This window comes from Rattus norvegicus, chromosome 18 (genome assembly GCF_036323735.1).
Source record: "Rattus norvegicus strain BN/NHsdMcwi chromosome 18, GRCr8, whole genome shotgun sequence".
NCBI classification, from domain to species: Eukaryota; Metazoa; Chordata; class Mammalia; order Rodentia; family Muridae; genus Rattus; species Rattus norvegicus.
This window is the reverse complement of record NC_086036.1, coordinates 17,603,251-17,625,915: the sequence shown is the minus strand read 5'-3', so window position 1 is coordinate 17,625,915 and position 22,665 is coordinate 17,603,251.

The following is a 22,665-nucleotide window of genomic DNA, read 5'->3' as shown; positions in this document are numbered from 1 at the left end:
TTCAATTTTTTCATTGTTCTAATTAATTTAATTAAGTTAACTTCCAAGGTGTGTTAAGAAGCAATGCCTTGGGTGATTAACTGTTCCCATATCAAGGTGTTTTCACAAACACATTTACTCTGATTAGTGTACACATTATTATGTAATTAAATACCTCACACAGAGGAATTTATTAGTGCCTCCTTGTCTTCTAACAAATAAAGCAGTCTTCAGAATCTCTTGGAAAGGGGATTCTGTTTGCTAGGAGAGAAGGACAGACAGCTGTGATGATCTACACAGCTCTAGACTAAGAAGGCAGTTCCCTGAATTACCACAAGGTCTTGGGCAGGACCAGGCTATCCTTCCCAATGTCATAGCACCTCCCATGGTTATAGCCTGGCCTATCTTGAGCCATTTCTCTTACTTCCTTTTTTCTCTAACCCTTAGTCCTAAGACATACATGTAGTAAGCCAGATGTACCCCTTCTACAAAGAAGGAAGGGCTCTGCAGAGTAGAAAGAGACCCCCCCCTTTGTGCTCATCCTTCAGAGTTGGTCTCCAGAAAATCTGTGGTTCTATCCATGCCATGCCATATCTTGTTGACACCTTGACTATGAGGCTCTCTCGCTGCTACGTGGGCTCATTTTGACTGATATGGAAACTAGTAAGTACTGATAAAATACTGGACTCCAAGACAAATTAAAATGGTGATTCTTTCTAGAAAGGCCACCTTCTTAAAGCTTTCCATTTTACAGCTAGCAACTTTATTATCTCCATAGTCAATGCTACAAAGTGTGTGACCTCACTATCACAATATTTAAATCACGCCTACTGATCAGTCTGCTTCCACACCAAGCAAGCACAATGGCCATCACAGAACTCAACACTACAACTCCATGAGCTAGGCTGTTTTCTTTTTATCATTTCACAGGTGAAGATGCTGAAGAGCAATGTGTATAGAACCCATTCTTACGGGCTTTCAGCCCGGAAGTAAAGTCCTGGAAACAACAAGGTCATCTGACTGGGATGCCCCAGCCCTGGCCTCTGTTCAACCTGCTGCTTCAGCTTCCTTGCTGAGTGCAGGAGCATGAACACAGAGGGGTCCAGATTTTCAGGTCTATCGACTCCAAGGTCCTTTGATGTGAGAAGCCAGACACACTTTCCTGCTTGCCTCTAGCACTCAATGCAGTGAGACCCAGGCAACTTAGCTACCTTAGAGAGGATAAATTAAGTGACATTTCTGGAAAATGTAGAAACCACTACTGAAGGCCAAGTGAATCAATGCTGAACGCAGAACAAAACAGCTCCCACCACTGGGATCAGACTGTTCAGGTTGGTGGCAGGGAGAGAGAATTATGTGAGCCGGGGGCTAGCTCCTGAGGGAGCCAGGATTGATTCTGTATGATTGATGACTCGGGGACAGAATGCCAACTCATCAATCGCCCTGGCTCATGCCACAGACAGCATCAAGATCACTTTTCCCCGGTGCCCAGTCTGAAAGATTTCTCTTCTGTTAATGTTTGTTTGGCCTGGGGCAGGCGCCTGCTGGGCTCAGCTGTGGAATGTTACCAAGACCTTCGGAGGAAAGACAGGTGACAACATCTGGCAGGAGGGCACAGAACTTGAAGTAGAAGTAGCAGGATTGAGAACTGAGGTAGAACTGTGTGGCTGTGTGTGTGGCTGTGTGTGTGTGTGTGTGTGTGTGTGTGTGTGTGTGTGTGTGTGAGAGAGAGAGAGAGAGAGAGAGAGAGAGAGAGAGAGAAATGCTAAATATCATTTCTATGTGACATGTATAGCATGTGATAGGAATAGATATTTTCTTTTTTTCCTTTTTTTTTTTTTTCGGAGCTGGGGACTGAACCCAGGGCCTTGTGCTTGCTAGGCAAGCGCTCTACCGCTGAGCTAAATCCCCAACCCAGGAATAGATATTTTCTATGACTTAGCCCCTTGTCATGAATCACAGTAATCAAAGGTTTACTTTCTGTGCTATGAGGGTATTGGGAAAATATTCCATCACCTCCATATCCGCTGATGCTTTAGAGGTTAATACTTATCTCCTTAACCATATGCAACACTTTTGGGGAAAATGTAAAGTTTGCCTTCCTCAATATCACTCTTGAAATTATACTGTGGTGGGATTCATTCAGGCTCCTTACATGGGTCTTGCTACCCATTTAAATGCATGCTTCCTGACAGTGGACAGTACTACAGCACTTCTCCCCTAAACCTTCTAACCTGAGCCCATCAGATTTCATGCTCTTCAACTAGTTATCCTGGCAAACTTTATATCATATATATATATATAATAAAATGTAGCAATATTATAAATATGAGGTTTAAAAATCCTATTTATATATGCATGTTTATATGCTATGCGTATCTATGCACATATTTATGTATCATGATTTCATTTTATTTTGTGTGGATGAGTGTTCTGCCTGCATAGATATCTGTGTATTATGTTTGTGTCTACTGTCCACGGAGAGCACCAGATTCCATGTCATTGCAGTTATAGATGGTATTGAGCTGCCATTTGAGTGTTGGAAACTAATTCTGGGTCCTCCTCTAAATGTATTTTTTAAAACAGGGTTTCATGTAACCCAAACTTCCTCTAAACTCATTCTTCTGGAAAGGATGATTCCTGATCCTCTGCTTCCACTCCACAAATTCTGGGACTAGAGTCATGCATGTCACTAGGACCCATACATACAATATGTATACCCCATAAAGTCCATGGGCCTATGAAAATATTGTAATAAGGGTACATCAGATAAGAGAGTAAAGACAATAAATCTTTCCACAAAACCTGCGCATGTGATGCTGGGAGTAAATGTTTCATGTAAGACATTATCATTTTAATGGTTATTAGTCAAAGTTTTCTCTCCTTTACTTTTGATTTTGTGCTGTTTAATCTGATCATGTTAAAAAAGGCCTCTGGTTTTTGCAAAGCGGATAATAAGATTCATAAGTAATGAAATCACAATAGAAATAAAAGTCTGAGATCAACAATATTCTCTGTCTAATTATAACACAGGTAATTCACACATGTTAACAGTTGAAATAAAAGAAAATCATAGATAAAATAATAACCACAAACTGCCATTTACTGATGAACATAAAGCATAAGTAATATTTCCCTATTGCTCCATCAGTCCATGTGTCTGAGTACATTTGTGCATTTAATTAGAATTTTAATATATAGCCCCTTTAAGTTATTTCAAGTCTTTGGGTTCAAACTAAAAACCTCTGCTGGGTGGAGACAGCAGCTGGAATACCTTAGACAGAAAGCGAGCATAAAGATCCTGCAGAAACTGACAACAAGGGGAAAATGTAAGTCTCCCTATTTAGAGAAAATTTTGCTTCTATGAATAATTTAACAAAACAGCTCATGATCTAGATAAAACAGAAAGAATGAAATGACATCAAATCCAGGTGTACATGAAGCAGATTCACAGATGAAGATGTTGGCCTCTTCTGTGGTGTCTGGGTACCTAGGAAGGTGCTTCCAAGTGACTCATCCCATTGACCCCTTCAACAATTCCTCACCAATGCGTCTCACACCCACAAAGCCCTTGGAGTCAGGAATCCAGAATGCAAAGACCAGAATGAATTCGCACAAAGATCACTTGTTTCCCCTCAACACGGAATGGTTCCAAAAAGGTGGTGACATGGTGGGTAACAGAATCCTAAACCGAAGATACAGCCTTTCAATCAACAGTACAGAGATCAGCACAAGAAGCAGAAGTGTATGAGTGCATTGGCTAGAGGCCAATATCTGGTGTTTTCCTCAATCACATTTCACACCATTATTCCTTCATTGACTTAGTATTTTGAGACAAAGTTTCTCACTGAACCTGGGACTTGAGGATTCAGATAGGCTGCAAAGCCAGCAAACTTCCAGAACCTATCTGTTTCCAGCTCACCAGTGCTCTTACAAACATGAACAGCTTTTTATGTGGGTTCTGGAAATCAAAACTCATGTCCTCATACTGCCACATCAAGCATTTGCCAAGTGAATCATGTCCCGATTTCCCTCCAACACCTAACTGAGCATAAGGGTGTATATCTGAAATCCCAAGACTCAAGAGGTGAAGGCAGTAGAGTAGTAGTTCAAAGCTAGCCTCAACTACATAGAAAGTTTGAGAGCAGTCTGAACTACATGAGACTGTAGTAAAAGCATAAATAAAGAAACAAATAAATAAATAAATGTAAATTTAAAAATTTCTTGTGAAAGGTATTGGAGAAGAGTGTGGTAATCATCATTCACTTATAGCGAGACTGACATATGCTAAGCATTTAGATCAGTCCTGCCCATACTAGCATAGGAGGAGACCAGAGATGTGGATAGCACAACTCTACTGAATTCTGAGCTGGCACTTTCTAGGGAGCTGTCCCAGGCCAGGAGGCATATACTGTAATGAGGGTAGAAATGTTGAAAGTTGGAGAGAAAGATCTACAATGCTGGATCACAAAAGCCAGCCAGGGCTAAGGAGTGATCTCAGAGGGAAGAGGACAGAAGCAGCACTTGAAGCCCCTTGAGAGACTGTCGGTGAGAGTGTCATATGTAGGAGGCTAATCCTACATGGCTCTTGAGATAACAGGTAGAAATGGGGTTCTCTGAAGGTTTACATCATCATAACAGACAACTCATGGAGAATGCCCCAAGAACAGGGGAGTCTTGTGAGAACATATATACCCTTACCAATTTAAACCTCAGGGGAAACCATTGTTTTACATGAAACCTGGGCCTTAATAAAAAAGCAAAATGAAAAAAAACCAATGCTAAGCATAAATAAGATTAACATTAGAAAGACTGGTTTTCATTTTAAAAATTTTAAGAAATGTGGAAAAAATTCACAGCAACCATTCAGAAAGGGACCGGTTTATGTGACAAAGGCACAAAAAATTTAATCTGTCTTTAAAATAACCAATGTTCCTTGTTCTTATTTCTACCTTCTTTAGCTCCTTTTTGCTAATAATCTAGTCTCCCTTCTGTGCACATTAGTCCCATTTTGTTGAAAACAATATATTGCATCAATTCATGAAACACATTTGTTAAAATTATGTCTCAATACGTTCTGTCAAGAATATAAGCAAAAATCACTATATTCTTTGAGATTCTCCAAATGAACAAAACTTTTAGAATAGAGGTATTTATTAGAGTAATTTATAGCTGTGGTTTAGGTGGCCCAAGAGTCAGTCTCTCTCTCTCTCTCTCTCTCTCTCTCTCTCTCTCTCTCTCTCTCTCTCTCTCTCTTTCTCTCTCTTTCTCAATTGAAAAATGCATAAGATTCCAATAGTTACTCGTTCCACAAGGCTAGATGTCTCAGTAGTTCCAATCAGGCTGAGGATTTCTGGAGAGTTCCTGGTCTTCAGTCTACTTTAAAATCCAGAAATTTTGATGCAGGCAAAGGAATACCTCCACTGGATAGATTAACAAGAAAGCAGGAAAATATCAAAAACTTCTTTTTTTATGTCCTTTTATGTGGGCTGCCACCAGAAGGTGTGACCCATATTTATGGTCAGTCTTCCTAAGTCAAATAATTCATCAAGAATCATTCACAGGTGTTGCCAGCTGTTTGAGTGTTACTTGATTCCAGATATACTCAAGTTGACAAATAAGAATAGCACATGATTCCTGTGTGTCGAGATAATAAAGAAGAAAACACATGCTGGTCACATTGGAGTCTATATACCAAACAGCCTTCCAGCTAGTTGATCCATGTCTTTCTGATAGCTATAGCTTAGCAGGATAACAAGGACTGGAATACTTTTGCATCTTTTCCCCTCAGTTCTCCCTCAAATGCCCTGATAGTCTGTCAACACAAGGTCCATTGAAGAAACCTGTTCTCAGTTAGCTAATTGATAATAGTGTATCTTCCACTGATGAAAGACTCATCACCTGGATCATACATCGAGTAGATTTACAGTTGAAACCTATACGCTCAGCTCCTGCTGTTAGGTGGTTAATCATCAGACACAAGTGAAGAGGGTGGTTTTCTCTCGGGGCAAGGGTGTCATATCCTCACACAGTGCTGCCTAGGTTGGACTGGGACGGGGGAGAGGGGTGTTGCAGAAGGTAGTTGGCCATGGCACAAAGGCAAGTGTAGTATTAGTCTCTTAAACCTGATAGCTCTACCTCTAAAACAAGGCTTTCTAGGACTGCTCTGAACAAACGCTCTCCCTAGTTTTTCTAAAACTCCAAATCAGGTAGCCTCTTTAAATCTTTGGATGATAAATCTAATTAATGGAAGACCATCTGCTCAAAGCAATGGCTAAATCAAATACAATGAGACACTCAGGTTGAAGACCACAAGCCCCCGAGTTATAATGGAAGGGATGGCATGGCAAAGATCTTTCTCAAATGAAGTATTACCAGAACCCGTAAATTATCAAGTGGGTAGAAGTACCTCATTCTTCCTGGAAGGAGTGATTGAAGATTAAAGACTAGAGTTTCACATGATTCATCCCCTGTTCTCCAGGGAAGTCCCAAGAACCCTCTTCATAGTTTAGTTTGAAGATCACTTACAGTCATTTTGCATGGGGCAAATAGCTTAACTTCTGGGCATGAATTTGGCTTTTCAGATAGAGTGTGTCAGCAATTTTAATCTCAAGAACAGCTTTTCTTGGCCGAATAATAGTTTAGGTCCATGATTTTTTTTTCCTTCCTCTACCACCATTTTCATGTGGAATTAAAAACTTAATAATTGGCCCAACCAGAAACCCATTCTACGTGTAAGCACCAAACCCTGTCACTATTAAGGTACTGTTATGCTTGCAGACAGGATCCTAGCATGGCTATCCTCTGAGAGCCTCTACCCAGCAGCTGATTCAGACAAATGCAAAGACCCACAGGCAAACAGTGGATGGAGTTTGAGGACTCTTACAGAAGAGTTATGGGAAGGATTGAGGGCCCTGAAGTGGATAGAAACTCCGCAGAAAGACCAACAGAGTCAAATAACCTGGATACTTGAGGGCTCTCAGAGAGTGAGACGTCAACCAAAGAGCACATGAAGACTGGATCTAGCCCTCACACAAATATGTAGCAGAGGTGCAACCTAGTCTTCATGGGGTCCCCCAATAACTAGAGCGGGGGCTATTACTAAAGCTGTTTGTTGCCTGTTTGTGGAATCTGTTTCCCTACCTCAGCTGTCCTGTCTGGCCTCAGTGGGAGAAGAGCCTAGCCCTGCAGAGACTTGATATGCCAGGGTGGTGGGATACCAAGAAGGGGTCCACTCTCTCACATGAGAAGGGAAGGAGGATGGAGAGAGCGACTGTGGGTTGGGGGAGAGCCATAGAAATATAAAGTGGAAATATGCATATTAAAAATGTGTGTGCTTTCTCCTCTCTTTGTCTCATGAATGGTCATTTTCTTGCCTAGCTTGGTAAGGTAAAGCCTGCACCAAAAAACATGTTTCTAGCAAGAATGGAAAGATTCCTTTCCCAAAAGGAAATGGTTGAAACTTACCAATTTCTATGTTGTCTGTGAATGTATATGCCAACAGACTTTCAGGTCCATGAAATGTGAAAAGTGTTCTGTATTTCAAATGATCTAACGCATATAGTTAGCACACAGGAAAAAAAAGTAGGTAAATTCTTAAAGATTTATTACTTTCAAAGTCACTGTCTAAGGGTTTCTATTGCTATAACACTATGACCAAGCTATGGACAACAACAACTTAGTAAGGAAGGGATTTATTTCATTTTACACTTCCAAGTAACAGTCCATCAACCAAGAGAAGTCAGGGAAGAGACTAAAGGAACTAAAGCAGAGGCCACAGAGGGGTGCTGCACACTGGCCAGCTGCTCATGACTTGTTGAGTTTTATTTCTTATATACTCCCAGGACCAACTAGTAAAAGATGGTACCATCCGAAAGGGGTGGGACCTACCATATCAATCACTAATTCTAAGTATGTACCACAGTCTTCCTTGCAGGTCAATCTGATGAGAGCATTTTCTCAGTAGATGTTTGCCCTTACAAGTGACTCTCACTTGTGGAAATCTGAAGTAAAATTAACCAGGATAGTCACAATGCTACAGCCACCATACTTAATTCAATCTCCTCCTTCTCTTCTTATCCTCTTTCCAAAGGGTAAAGAGCCTCTGCCAAGTAGTCTTCTCCAGGTCTTTTACTTCATCAGAAGCAAAAAAGAATATGAATATGTTCACTGTACACAGTAAGATGATATAGAAACGAATAAAATAATCCCTAGATGTTGCTCCCTGATTTTGTTTTTCTCTTCATCTTCCTAAATCCTATCCATGGAGGCATAAAGGCATAAAGGCCTATGCCTCTCTGGCTAAGGAAATTTGTTATAGCTCTCCAAAACATTTTATCAGCAGTGATATGCTTGCTGGGTCTACCCAGAGGAATATGGTTGAAACCTTGAATATTCTTCTAGAACCTGAGACCATATACAGCCAAATAGGAGAAAAATTTTTCTTAAATGTAAGAAGTAATCACTCTAGAAAGTGATGCTGAGAACCAAAAAGAGATTCATGACAAAGTCAGAACCTTTCTTTGGAAAGAACCAAAGCTTACACAGATCTACCTAAAGCCATCCTCACAGCACCAAGGAGAATGGTACCACATACCCATTCATGTTCACAGTCAAATTGCCCAGAGGTACTTTTGGTCAAAGATCCATAAACACTTTAATTTTGAAGGAATTTGAAATACCTAGTGTTTTAAGATGCTCTTACTGAAATCAAGATTCCGCTCTGGCATGTGTGATAAAGAATCAATGAGTATCTACAGGGCACCCTGCAGGAAGAGCAAGCTCATTCATTTACCAGAAAGCAACAGGAAGGAGGTATTTCTTGCCACTCTTATTACTTTTTCTGTTTGGAATGTCTGTAACTTATTTGTTCATCTTATCTCCATCCAGATTGTGATGTTTTAGAAAAGAATTTCATTTGTATTCATCATGATCGAAATGAAACAGCTATTTATATTTTGATGGATCTGCCTCATGTTATTCTGTATACAAGAACATAGATGGTTGCATGTACAAGTGAAATACCTTGTGTAACTCCTCTCAGTCTCATTCACCTAGATGTCTACTGAACACAGCAAATCATTCTCTCCCTGAGACTTTACTTTCACTACATATGAAAAGCCACAAAAACACGTGTTGTTGGTGAGCTTTCCATAGGTGTGCACAATATCCTTTAAATATGAAGTATTTTCAAATGATCCTTCTGAACACATACCCTAGGGTCTGGGACTATAATGGCTGGAAGGTTCATTGAATGAACTTAAAACTTGCAGCCTTGCACATGAATGGACATGTATGGTTTTTCCAATTTTCTACCATAAGCCCAGCTGAAAGATGGCCTTGTTGACACCCTTTCTTCATCTGAGGCTCAGTTGCTGTGAACTATATAGTTAAGGGTGGAAATGCAGGCTCATTTACTATTAGCATTCTCAACCTCGATATGTATTGATAAATCTCTCTCCAAAGTCTTCATTACCTACTGAGTCACTCATCACAATGTATAAAGACTCGTGTCTCTCTAAATCTCCACCAACACTTGGGATTATTAGATGTTTTCCTGCCACATGTAAAGAGATTTGTTCCAAACTGCTTTTACTTATGTTTGAGCTACTACTGTTCAAGAGTGGGGACTAGCCAAGCTTTCTTACCGTGACTGACAGCTCACTTACCTTTGCACCTTCCTTTAGCTCCTTTCCCTCTTAACTGGCTCATCCTTTCCGATTGGTTTGTAGGACGTTACAAATTCAAGCTGAAGCTGCCATGTGTCTTTTGATTAAAACTATTGCAAGCATCCTTTCGGTGTGTGTACCACTTGCCTTTGAAATTCATACACTGTCTCTCAGGCATATGGAAGGCACATGTTTTAGTGTGAGTAAATACAAGAAATTTTTAATGATTTCTCCTTACATGTCTTGTTGGAGAAACATTTATTTCTCTTAAAAAGATGAACCTTTTTTGCTATAAGCCATTTCACATTACATCTGTAATATATGTGTCTATTTCCATCTTTTTATTATGAAGCTTGTATCAAATTCATTTCAAATGGAAATCAAATTCTGGCAATTCAATTTATTGAATAGCCTCTCATTTCCTAACTACTGTGTGATATCATATACAGAGTTTCTGTGTGTATTTGCTTTCAGATTGTTGTTTTATTTGCTTTATTGTATATTTATGTTTATATGTGGTAGTTGGGTGTATATAACATTTATGTACCCATGTACATGCTTATGGAGGCCTGAGAAGGACATTGTCTTCTTCTGTTTTCCCCTCCTTTGTATTTCTGGACAGGATCTCTTACCGAAGCTGAAGCTCACCATTGCAACTAGGCTGGCTGACCAGTGAGTTCTTCAGATCTTCCTTCTTAGGTCAGGGGTTACAGACACTTACAGCCACACTATTTTTTCAAGGATGGTGAAAAATTAGTCTCCATTACTCTTGCTTTGCAATTAGTGCACTTAACAACTGAGCCATCTTCCTAACCGTAACTCCACCTCCCTATCCGTATCTCCACCTCCCTATCCGTAACTCCACCTCCCTATCCGTAACTCCACCTCCCTATCCGTAACTCCACCTCCCTATCCGTAACTCCACCTCCCTAACCGTAACTCCACCTCCCTATCCGTAACTCCACCTCCCTAACCGTAACTCCAGCTCTAACTCTAAACTTTGGTTTATATTCATTTAATCCCAGCACCCAAACCATATGGTTTTAGGTACTAAAACTTTGTCTTATTTCCTAATAAGTTAAAGATTCACAATTATTCTTTAAGAAGAATAAGCCTCACTACTTTACATACAAATATAAGAGGTAACTAGTAAAGTTTCATAAAAAAAATTCTATCAAGATTGAAATAGAAATTAACTTAATATGGACTGTTAGAAAAATCATATATATATATAATATATATATGTGTGTGTGTGTTTGTATACACTCTGTGTGTGCTTGTGTGTGTGTGTGTGTGTGTGTGTGTGTGTGTGTGTGTGAGAGAGAGAGAGAGAGAGAGAGAGAGAGAGAGAGAGAAGCTTTCTGTTTCCTTTGGTAAAGTTTCCACCTATTCTGTTTAAAATTTGCAATTAGCTAATTTCCTTAAGAATTAAAATTGTTCTATAGTGACTTAGGATTTCCTTTTACAAGACTTAATTTTGAATTTATTTTCATTATATTTAACTAAAATCCCTTACTTTCTACTTAAAAATTGAGTATATCTGAAACTTTGTTTTTTCCTAGACAATTGAATTAGATATATTACCTTTTAATTTACAAACATAAACTTCATTTTCCTTTGTTTCACATGATAATTTTCAAAGAAAATTTTAAAAGAATTTGGCATTGTAAATTATTTTTGAGATTTACTTTGTTACTCTTTTTTGTGTATGTGGGAGTAAGTATACAAGCCAGTGTTTGTGAGTTCCTTCAGAAGCCAAGGGAGAGCATTGGATCTGGAGTTATAAGCAGTCCTGAGACTGACGAGAATATGGGAGAGTTCTGGGAACTATGAAAATACATACCTAGTCTTTAGATGGTGACATGGAAAAAGAAGAGCACTATAGTAAAGACATAGAGAATATTTTCAAAAGAGTCATAGGAGAAAACTTTCTCTCTGTGCACAAGAGGCTTCAGAACACCAAAGGGATTTGACCCTAAAAGAAGACCCACAAAACACAATATAGCTAAACCATTTATGACACCTAGCTTCTGTTATTAGGGTCCTAGGAATCAGACTCTGGTCTTCATGCTTGCACAGGTAGCATTTTTGCCAAGAAAACCATCTCTTCAGGTCAAATGTTCCAAGTTTTGAAGTCTTTTGTTCGTTTTCAAAAGTTAGAATTGACAATAAACTTAAATTTAGGTATAATATAGTTTGAAGTATGCATGTTATTTTTTTAATATCTGTGGGGCTTTTAGTAATTACCTCTTTTATCCCGCTTTGGGGGCCGATATGTGAAGAATTTCCCCATACATAACCAACCGTGGTACATCTTCTCCATCCTTTCTTCACTTCATACTTTGTTCATATTCATCCTTATCCTCATCTCCTCTATTCTTCGGGCATTTGTAATTTATTCTTCTTTCTAGGCTCTTGATATGGATGGGTAAGCAACTGCTTTTTTAGCATTCTTTGCCTCTAATATAAGCATTTAAATTTATAAGTTTCCCTTAGTGCTATCTTAGCTACACTTCATAAATTCTGACATATTGGATTTCCATTATCATTAAGTTCATTTTTTTAATTTCTGAAGTTTATTTTTAGCATATGGATGATTTAGATGTATATTGCTTAATTTCCAAATATTTGTCTGTCTAGATATCTTTATGTCGTTGATTTATAATTTAATGTGTGGCCTTCAGGGAATGTACACTGCATGATTTCAATTCTTCAAAATTTATTGAGACTAATTTAATTAGCTAGCATATGGTCATTCCTGGTATATGATTCATATGTGATTGAAAAGAATGTATAATCTGCTGTTGCTGAGTTTAGGGTTCTATAAAAAGCAAATTAGGCCAAGCATTTGACAATATTACACAGATTGTAGCCTCAGTGCTTTCTTTTTATTTATTTGTTCTGTCAATCATCCAGATTGTAGATTTTCTATTTCTCAGCTTAATTTTGTCAATTTTCACATTACATATTAGTTATTTTGATCTTGAGGTGTATAAACACTACCAGGGTTATATTATCCTAATAAAATTAGTCTATGACCCTAGGTGAGACTCTTAGCAGTATGAGATATGGAGACTAAAGTGTCCACCTCTTGTAGTCAAGAGGGACTTCCAGTGGAGAGAGTCCACCCACAAAGCCTTTGACCCAAAATTTCTCCTGCCTACAGGATTCAGGGGGATATAGATGGAACAGAGACTGAGGAAAAGGCAAACCAATGACTTCCCCAACTTGAGACTCATGCCATGTGAGAGATCCAACCCCTGACACTATTAGTGATACTCTGCTATGCTTACATACAGGAGCCTAGCATAACTGTCTCCTGAGAGGCTTATTCAGAAGTTTATAAGAACAGATACAGACACCAATAGCCAAACATCAGGCAAAGATTAAGGAGTTCTGTGGAATAGTGGGGAACAAGCTTTAGAAAGCCAGGGGTGGAGGCTAGTGGGAAAGGGGATCAAGGACACCACAAGAAATCCTATGAAGTCAACTAACCCTGGGCCATGGGAGCTCACAGAGACTGAAACACAAACCAAAGAGCATGCAGCGGTTGGGCCTAGGTCCCCCACATTTGCAGTAGATGTGCAGGTCCATCTTCATGTGGGCCCCCTAACAGTTAGAGCACAACTGTCTCTGATACTGTTGCCTGCCATTGTATCCCCTTCCCCTAGCTGGATTCCCTTGTCTGGCCTCAGTGGAAGAGGATACACTTGGTCCTGCTGCAACTTGATGTCCCAAATGAGGGCTTCCCCTTCTGTGAGGAGAACCAGAGAGGGTAATGGGAAAGGAATTTGTGAGGGTGGAACTGGGAGGAATGGATGGAGTGGGTGTGCAACCCTGAATGTAAAGTGAAGAAAGAAAGAGGGAGAGAGGAGGGGGAGGGTGGGAGGGAGGAAGGGAAAGAGGAAAAAGGGGAGGGAGAGAGGGAGGAAGAACCCACAAATATGCTGTCATTTTTCTCTTCTTTAAAATTATTCCTTTGGCCTCACACTCAGGTATGTGATTCCCGTATTTCTCTATTCTTCTTTGTAATATTTCTTGTAACTTCTTCCTCTTAATTTTTCAGTACAAACCAATTCAGGGTTTATTCACAGTATTCTTATAAATTCGCTTTCAAGGATGTCAGTGGTGTTTCTATTGTTTTTAAAGGAATAAATATATGGTTAACTCTCAATCTTTGTTTAACGTCTACCTGCAGAGCTCAACAAAAATGGAAAAATCCCTCCTCTTTGAAGTAATTTTATTCCAATTATTTCTTACTGATGTTCTTCTCTGTCACTTGCTTCTCTTTACATGTTTCCTCTCCTGTTGTGCCCTGGTCTTGCAGTTTTCTGGTACTCCAGGATTCACATATGGTATGACTTTCTTGCCTGATATTCTTTGATGTGGGCACCCATTCCTATGGCCAAGTTCCTAATTGATGTTACAGACCAGAGACCCTCACTGGATGCCAATTTCTTGCATCTAATCAGGAAGTCATGACATCACTTTAACACAAGTTTGTTATTTTAAATGGTAAGCACAAAACTGAATTTATCATAAACTCCAGGCCCCTAAGTATCCTCCCCACCACCATCACTACACTTCTTTTCCAGTATATGGTAGTCCCTGTCTTACTGTTTGTGAGGTTAATGTTGATTATTCAAATTGATTGGATTGAGAAATACCTGGACCACAAGTGGAGTGTACACTGAGTGTGTCTGAGTAAGTGAGGATGTTTCCAGAATAGACTCAAACCGAGAGAACTGAGGATGACCCATACCACCAGGAGCAGACATGGCACTCCTCATGAGCATGGCTTAGATTTAATAAAAAGGGGAGAAATGAAAACCAGCTGAGCACCACATTCCCCTTTCTTGGGTAACCCAGGGAGGTGATCACAAGCAGTCTCCCGCACTCATAGAAAGGAACAATTCCCACTGCTCCCATGGTGTCACCCATCATGATAGACTTTATACTCTGAACTGTGAACTAAAATAAACCTCCCTTCTCTCAAATTACTTTAGTCTGATATTCGGGCACGACAACAAGAGAAGGAACTGACACATTTTTTGAATCAGAACCTTAAGGTCACATTTGCTTTCTCTTTCACTCACATGCCACATAATCAGAGGATGCTGTGGTTTATACCATCTCACTCTATCCACACTTGACTGTCCCCCACCACCACCACCATCACCCATGCTTCACAGAACATCAGCTCTCACCACAATTATAGTTACTAAATCAGTCTACCTAGTTCTGTCCTCTTCAACCATTTATTCCTCATACTGAAAGTAAGTGAACTTGCCAAATTTAAATCCAATCTGATCATTTACCTACTCAAAAGCTTACCTTTCTCAAGTTAAAACAAAACAAAAAAATTCTGGGCTCTTTGGACCTGGGTGTTCTGTTCTTTTCCTCTGTCATTCACATTGCCTAGAATCCCACCTCTCCTCTTGGCTCTCCCTGTAGTGTCAGGCATGTTGCCACATCTGACCTGTTGTGCTTTGCTCTTCTCCATATCAGAATTACTGTTTCTGGACCCTAATGGAGGAATTAGAGAAAAGACTGAAGGAGCTGAAGGGGTTTGCAACCCCATAGGAAGAACAACAATATCAATCAACCAGACCCCACCGGAGCTCCCAGGGACTAAACCACCAACCAATGAGTACACATAGAGGGACCCATGACTCCAGCCACATATATTGCATGGTCCAGCGTCAATAGAAAGAAAAGCCCTTGGTGCTATGAAGGTTTGTTTCTGCAATGTAGGGGAATGCCTGGTTGTTGAGGTGGGAGTGGGTAGGAGTGGGAGCATCCTCTTATAAACCGGAAGAGGGAAAATGGGAGGGGGGAAGGGCATAACATTTGAAATGTAAATACATAAATTATCCAAGAAAAATAAAATGGAAAAAAATTGCTGTTTTTGCAAACACCTTCTTGCCTCATTTCCTCAGCCATTTACCAAAAGCCCCCTCCCCAGTAAAATTTTATCCATATGCACTATAAAATTAGTAAGCCCTATTTCCACACAGCCTCATCCCTCCTTGTATTAGTCAGGGTTCCTCTTGCAGAAGAAGACCCATACAATGGGTGAAGAGTGGGGACAGAAAGAGAATTTCTGAGAACTGAGTCAATGTTTATAAGGGCTAAGATACCCAGTTATAGATTCTCTGCAGTGGGTGACTTAGTTTAGTCCCTTTCTGAAGACCTCAGAATAAAGGGAGTCAAAGTTGGAGGCCAGAGGAAACTGCGTGATTGGTATATTTCCAAAAGTGTGAAGAATAGAGAACATGGAGTGGAATCTTTGTGATATGGATGCTTTGGGAAGTTAAGTCATGGAGGCATGTACCAAGGGAATGGGGGATCATTACTTAACCCTCTCCAAGTCCCAAGGGAATGGGGGATCATCATTTCACTCTCTCCATGTCCCAAGGGAATTTGGGGTCATCACTCCACACTCTCCAATATTTCATTTGGATGTGAACTGAAAGATTTGGTTCTTCTATATACTAATACCAGGATATGCTTACCTTGCCACAGGCCCAAAGCAATGCTGTCAGTCAATTGTGAACCTGGAGTTTCAATAAGCACTCTTTTCTCCTTAAAGTTCATATCACAGGTATTTTGTTATAGTGACAAAAAGCTGACTACTACAGAAACTTCAGGCACTTTACACCAATTGTACTTTGACTCACTGTTGACCTCCACAGAATGCAGCACTCATCCTGAGTTCATTTCACAGTCAGAACCAAATATCATGAAAACATTCTTGAACTTTAAACTATCAAATAAGGATTTAGTTATAAGATGGTCCTATTCCAAACCTCAGGCTTTCAACTAATTGCTGTAAAAGTTCCTGTTACATATTTTCCAGACCTAACATGCTCTTTTTCATAAAAGTTGCTACATCAGGACTTTTCCAAGCCCTGAGGACTTAGTGTTCAGCGTAAGTCTTAGTTTATAAATTTGTTTATTATTTTCATATTTCCTACCCCTACCAACTCTCCTATCATTCTCCTCCCTTTTCTTCTTAATCTCAGTTCTCAAAGGGCTTTGGTTCTCTCTGAAGTAAAGGGATTGACAACAATCTTCACATCCAATTCTTCCTGAGGAAAAGCACATTTGACAATCTTCAGAATATTAAACTAAAGGCCACTTTCTGTCCCCAGTTGAATCAGGGTATGTCATGTGGTTGAGGTTTATTGGTGATCCTTAAATGCGCTCTTTATAGAAAGATAGCCTCCTAAGGATCTCCGTGGGCCTCTGACTACAGTTCTGAGGTGAAGATACCCGTCACATTAAGAAGCACATGTCTCTAAGGATCTATGAATGGTTCTAGCTGCAGTTCTGAGATTGAGGTACTTGTCTGATACAGAGAACGCATCCTTTCTCTCTGAGGTCCCCAAGCATAGCTACTAAATTGAATGAAAAGGCGCAAGAGCCATTGACTCCCTTCCATGCTTACTTTAGGCAATACTTTGTTAAATGAAGGTTTTCGGATCATTGCATAATGTGTTGACACATAGTAGGTGCTGTGTAAGTGCTGATGAGTTTTTGTAGTCTTCACTGTGCCTCATAGGCAAAGATTTTGGGTCCAATGGTCTTTTTTTTCAAACCTGCTTAGTGAAGTCAAGTTCTGAATAGAAATTGTGATGGAGTGTATTGCCTAATTAACTGTGCTGGTAATTAAACTGCAACAGAAACAGCCTATATGCACTTAACTAGACATTTATTATAGCCTAATAAGGTAACGATTGTATGATAAATACATAGTGCTTGATTACAAGGAATAGATGCTCTGAGTATTAACAAATGCTGGTAGATAGGAAAAAAAAACATTGCACAATTTATAGTCCCTTTCACTAAGAAAGAATCACATTGATTAGTATACCCACTTTTATACATTTATCAGATAAATATATTCGACGGATTAGACAAACATGGTGAAGTATTCTATCTCATTTCACCACTTTTCACAATGTCCTTTTGTGACTAAATGTGGCTGAAAATAAAGTCATATAAAAAGGTAACAGATTACCTTAGAGGCCAGCAACTGGTTTGGCCTTTCATGATAACCTCAGACCAAAGAAACAGCCAGCTTCAAGGTTCACAGAGGTGATAAGCTGGGGATTAAAATATACCCTTGTGGCTTCTCCTAACAGGTTCTTTCCCTCCTACAATATAGGTGTGTGTGTGTGTGTGTGTGTGTGTGTGTGTGTGTGTGTGTGTGTGTGTGTAAGTATGCCTTTCCATCTTCTGGATGTTTTCTTCTCCACCTGGTCAATGTCAAGAAAATAACTGTTTTACTTGCAGAGTGAATAGATACAAGTCCCAGATGGAGAGAAAAGATAAAGTAATTTACATAAAACTGTAAGCCAATGATGTACAAGAGTATGGAGGTAGTGAGATTTGAACCAGATGGGAGGAGAAACCAATAGCATTGGTGTTGATGGCGTGCAGAAATTGAATTCACAACCTTTTTCCCTGCCTTATGGAGACTTGTCATTGGTGGCCTGAAGTCAGCCTTTCCCTAAGTTTGGTACTGTATAAAACAGTAAACATTATACATGACTTGGTTGACCATTATGATGGTTTATATTGATTGTTACCTTGACAAGATCTAGAACTGAAGGAACAAACCTAGCCATGTCGATTTGGAAGCGTTTAGATTAAATTAGTTGAGACAAGAAGTCTACTCTAAATGAAGGCAGTACTAGCCCATGGGCTAAGCTCCAAGAGTGAAAAAGTGAGCTGAGAACCAGCAATCTTCTCTCTTTTCTCCCTGACTTCAGGACATGTAATGTGATCAACAGCCTCAGGGTACTGCTTCCTGACCTTCTCTTCCATGACAGATTATGCCCTCAACCTGTAAGTCACAGCAAATACTTCCTTACCCAGGTTCATTTTGCCCTTGCATTTTATTACAATAATGGGAAAGGTTACTAAACACTAGTTTAGTAAAAACCACTAGTTAGGTTTTTACAGGTCAAAAAGCAGTGAGGAATTGAGAATGAGGAGACAGGAAGGAGTGTAAATTAGGTTGTTTGGAATGTTTCCAGTTTGCCAAAAGTGGTTCCTGGACATGGCTGCCATCCCCAGATCCTTCTCATCCAGATTCACAGGAGTGGACTCTTGTCTCCATTGAAAAAGAACTATAACACACACAAAAAAAAGGATAATTCTGGTGATAAAGTAGGAGATGATGACTGATTAGCACTAATGAGTATGCACCGCTTAGATAGGAAACATAGGGTTCTCCAAACAGCATTATAGATTTTGAGCTTTGTAAAAGCAAGATATAAAGTGCCAAAAAAAAAGTGTGGTTCTCATAATCACCAGTCACTTAATTAAAATCCAATAATGGCCATATTCTATCAAAGAAAATGCTTTTTTGATGCATACAACAGACAAAAGAACCTGAACTTAATATTTTTTATTGAAATCGTGCCACCTGGCTCTTTGTTATACTATAAGGTGATAGAACATAATAATGGTATTATCCCAAACACGGGAGCCAGCATTGCAGGGTAGGAATTAGAAATTAGAGGAGTTCTGTATCAGATGAGAAATCATACATTTAAACCAATTACTCAACTAAATTATTACTGACACACATTAGGCCAAGGGGCTTTACAGAGCTCTCAGTGCTTACTGAATTTTCTTCTTATTTCCAGGATGTGTTTGAAGGTAACGTCCTCTGTGGGTGAGTTAGCCTTTCTGCCTCCAATGGATCCACAGTGAGATTTGCTCCTCCAAGAGCAGGGAAAACAGAATCTCCCTCACCAGGCCCCAGAGATGATAGCTACTGATCCTACAGCTCTTGACCGTGAATCTCCTGGGGAAATCAAGTGTAATACACGTCCCCAAGTGACTTTCATGTGTGCCCAGGGCCAAAAGCCACAGATCCAGGCTCTTGTCAGTCTTATTGTATCTTATCCTCTCTTTCAGAGTGGGCAGGTCTCCCCTGGGTATCAGTAAGAACAAATGATAACATAAGTACCTCTTTCTCCTCAAGAGTAATGTACTGATGGATACCAGCATGTCCCACTGGTCATTCCTCCAGTAGACATTGTTTGTAATTCCTAGCTGACAATGAAGAAGGCATAAACTGTTTTTACTCTCATTCCAAGGAAAATACCTGGGAACTTTTCTCATAGTAAGTAGTTCTCCAACTCCCCAAATACTAATAGAGAGATGCCTTACATTTTAATTGAATTTTGACACTAAGTCCCTGGAGTTAGTACTACTTTACATCTAAAAGATACAAGCCCGATGTACTTCAACAACAGCATGAACCCCACACCCCAGCTTTGCACCGCTACTTTGGATCTACTGGTTATCAATTGCTGGGTTATATAATTCTATGTTTTTTGAAGAATTACCCCATGGTTTCCTGCAGTAGTTGCTACATTTAAATTCCCACTAGCCCCACAAAAGAGTTCCAGGTTCCTCTTCATAGCTGATAACGTGCTAGAATATTCATAGAACTAAAGAAAGCACTTCCTTTCCTATGACTTGTGTACAGTAAACATAAATTTGAATTGTCAAGTGGAAGAAACAGGGTGGAAGGCTAACTATATGTAGCGTTGTGCCTCTGTATGTAGGCATGCTGCCCTATCAGCATCTTGCTGTAGTCACCAACTTGGAATCCCATCATTTATTCAGTCATTTTTATTAAAGGCTTATTATATTAGCATGATAAATTAAATTATTGACCATTGGTAACTAGTCTCAGGCAACTCTCCTCCCCCTGTTTCTTTGAGGCCCAGGATTGAGATGGAAATTCTCAAACAGCTAATCAACCAGAATCATCCTGGAATTATTGAGGGTCCGTTCAGCAAACTCTATAGCCAAACCAAATATATATGTATATTTCTTCTCAACACATAAGATTAAAAGTGTTGGCCTAAGGACAACGCTCAAAAAGTGCCATGATTTTTACCTGGATATTCCTTTCTGAAGACTCAGAATCCTTCAACCTCAATCCTCAAATACTACAGCTTCTGAATTAATCAGTGGGGCCCAGACATAAATAACTCTTGTCAACAGTTCCAAGAGAGATTTTAGTGTGCCACCAGGACTGAGAATCATTGAGATAGAATGCGGAGTCGAAACTCCTGGCTCTGTGTACTTAATCATTAGATAAAGGCAAATTAAAACTACAGTGAAACACGGCTTCACAGTGTTGGGATGATTGTTATCAAAAGAAAAAGAAACAAATGAGTATTCCCTGAAAAGTGAAGGCATTAGAAGCCTTGTCCATGGCTACAGGGGTCACAAAGTGTTCCAACCGGTATAGAAAACAGCAACACGATAATCAAAGAGCTACATAATACATAATCCTGCTGTTTGAAACCCCTAAATAATTTAAAACAGACTTTAAAAAGATGTCTGTCTGTACTGTTAACAACAGCATTGTTCACTGCAGCCAAAGGGGGGAATCATGATAAGTGAATAATCAAATATAATGCATAATTCTAAAATAATAATCTTCATCTTTAAAGCAGAAATTCTGAGGGACTGGAGAAATGTCTCAGAGGCAAAAGCATAAGGACCTTAGTTCAAATCTTTAGAAGTCACTTAAAGCCACACATGATACCACATACCTGTAATTCCCCCAGGATCCTAAGGGGAAACAGGCAGACAAGAGTATGCCCTGAACTGACAGGTCAGTCAGCCTGGTGTACTCACACAAAAAAAGATCCTATCTTTAACAAGATACCAATACTGAAGGTCATCTAACCTCCACATGTATGCGATAGCACTCTCTCTCTCTCTCTCTCTCTCTCTCTCTCTCTCTCTCTCTCTCTCTCTCTCTCTCTCACACACACACACACACACACACACACACACACACACGTGAGGAATATTTGCAAATTCTATGATATGGATAACCCATGAGGAGAAAAGTATGCTGTGAAATTAAGTAATCACAAAGACAGTATGTTTCTACTTACATGAAGTCCCCAATGTGATGAAATTCTCATCATGAAAAGGAAAAATGACAGTTGCAGAGGCCATGGAGAGAAGACTCAAAAGTGGTAACACGTGTAGCTTCAGCTTAGAAAAATAAAAAGGTTCTCCAGCAGGGCTGCAGAACTCTGTGAACAGAAGACCACCAAAGCACATACCCAATGTGACGAAAATGGCAAATGTTATGTTCAATATATTTTTAAACCCAATTTTAAATTCCACTGGAAAGCAAAAACCACTTCTGACCAAGCCCCCAACCCTGCATGTTGGCACCCATGTAGGCGATAGGCAGGTAAACACAGATCCCTGAGACCCATCTACAGAGTCTGAGATCCACAGTACCATCTTCCTCTCAGTAAGCAGCACATGAATACACACGCAAGCTGATTAAATTTTCTGTCTGTTTCATGAAACTGTATCTGAATACCTGAGAGCAAAGGTGCATTTTCTCACAGCTCTGAAGGCTGGTAAGTCTAATATTAAGGCATCAGTGAATTTATTGCCTCCAAGATGGTGCTTTGAATTTGTGTTCTCCTGAGAGGGGGAGCTAAAAGTTGTATCCTCACATGGTATAAGGCATGAACTCCCTCTGTTAAGCCCTAATCCCACCGATGACATTAAAGAGATGCCTCTTAATTGTCCCACTTTGCGCTGGTGTCACAGTCGCAGCACCTGAACAGGTGGAGCACATTTGAGCTACAGGGCTGCCTGTGGTCCCGTGAGCCCATTCTTTAGTCTTAGAGCTACTGTGGGTCAGAGGATAAAATCAGGTGCAGATTGTAATCTTCCAGCAGGTGTTCACAGAAGTAACTGACTTAAAACTGTGCCTCAGAATAAATCTCCCCGTCACTCATCCCTCTAGAACTGGGCCCACCTTTTGCTCATTGCTTAATCTCCGAGGTGTATTGACCTGTGATCTCTATGGAATGCCAGTTCCTTTCAATAACCCTCATACATCAAGTTTCCACTCCATTCAAATACCTTTCACCATGTTTCCAATTAGAATAAAATGTATCTGGGGTTGGAGAGATGGCCCAACCCCTATGTAAAAATTCCGGTC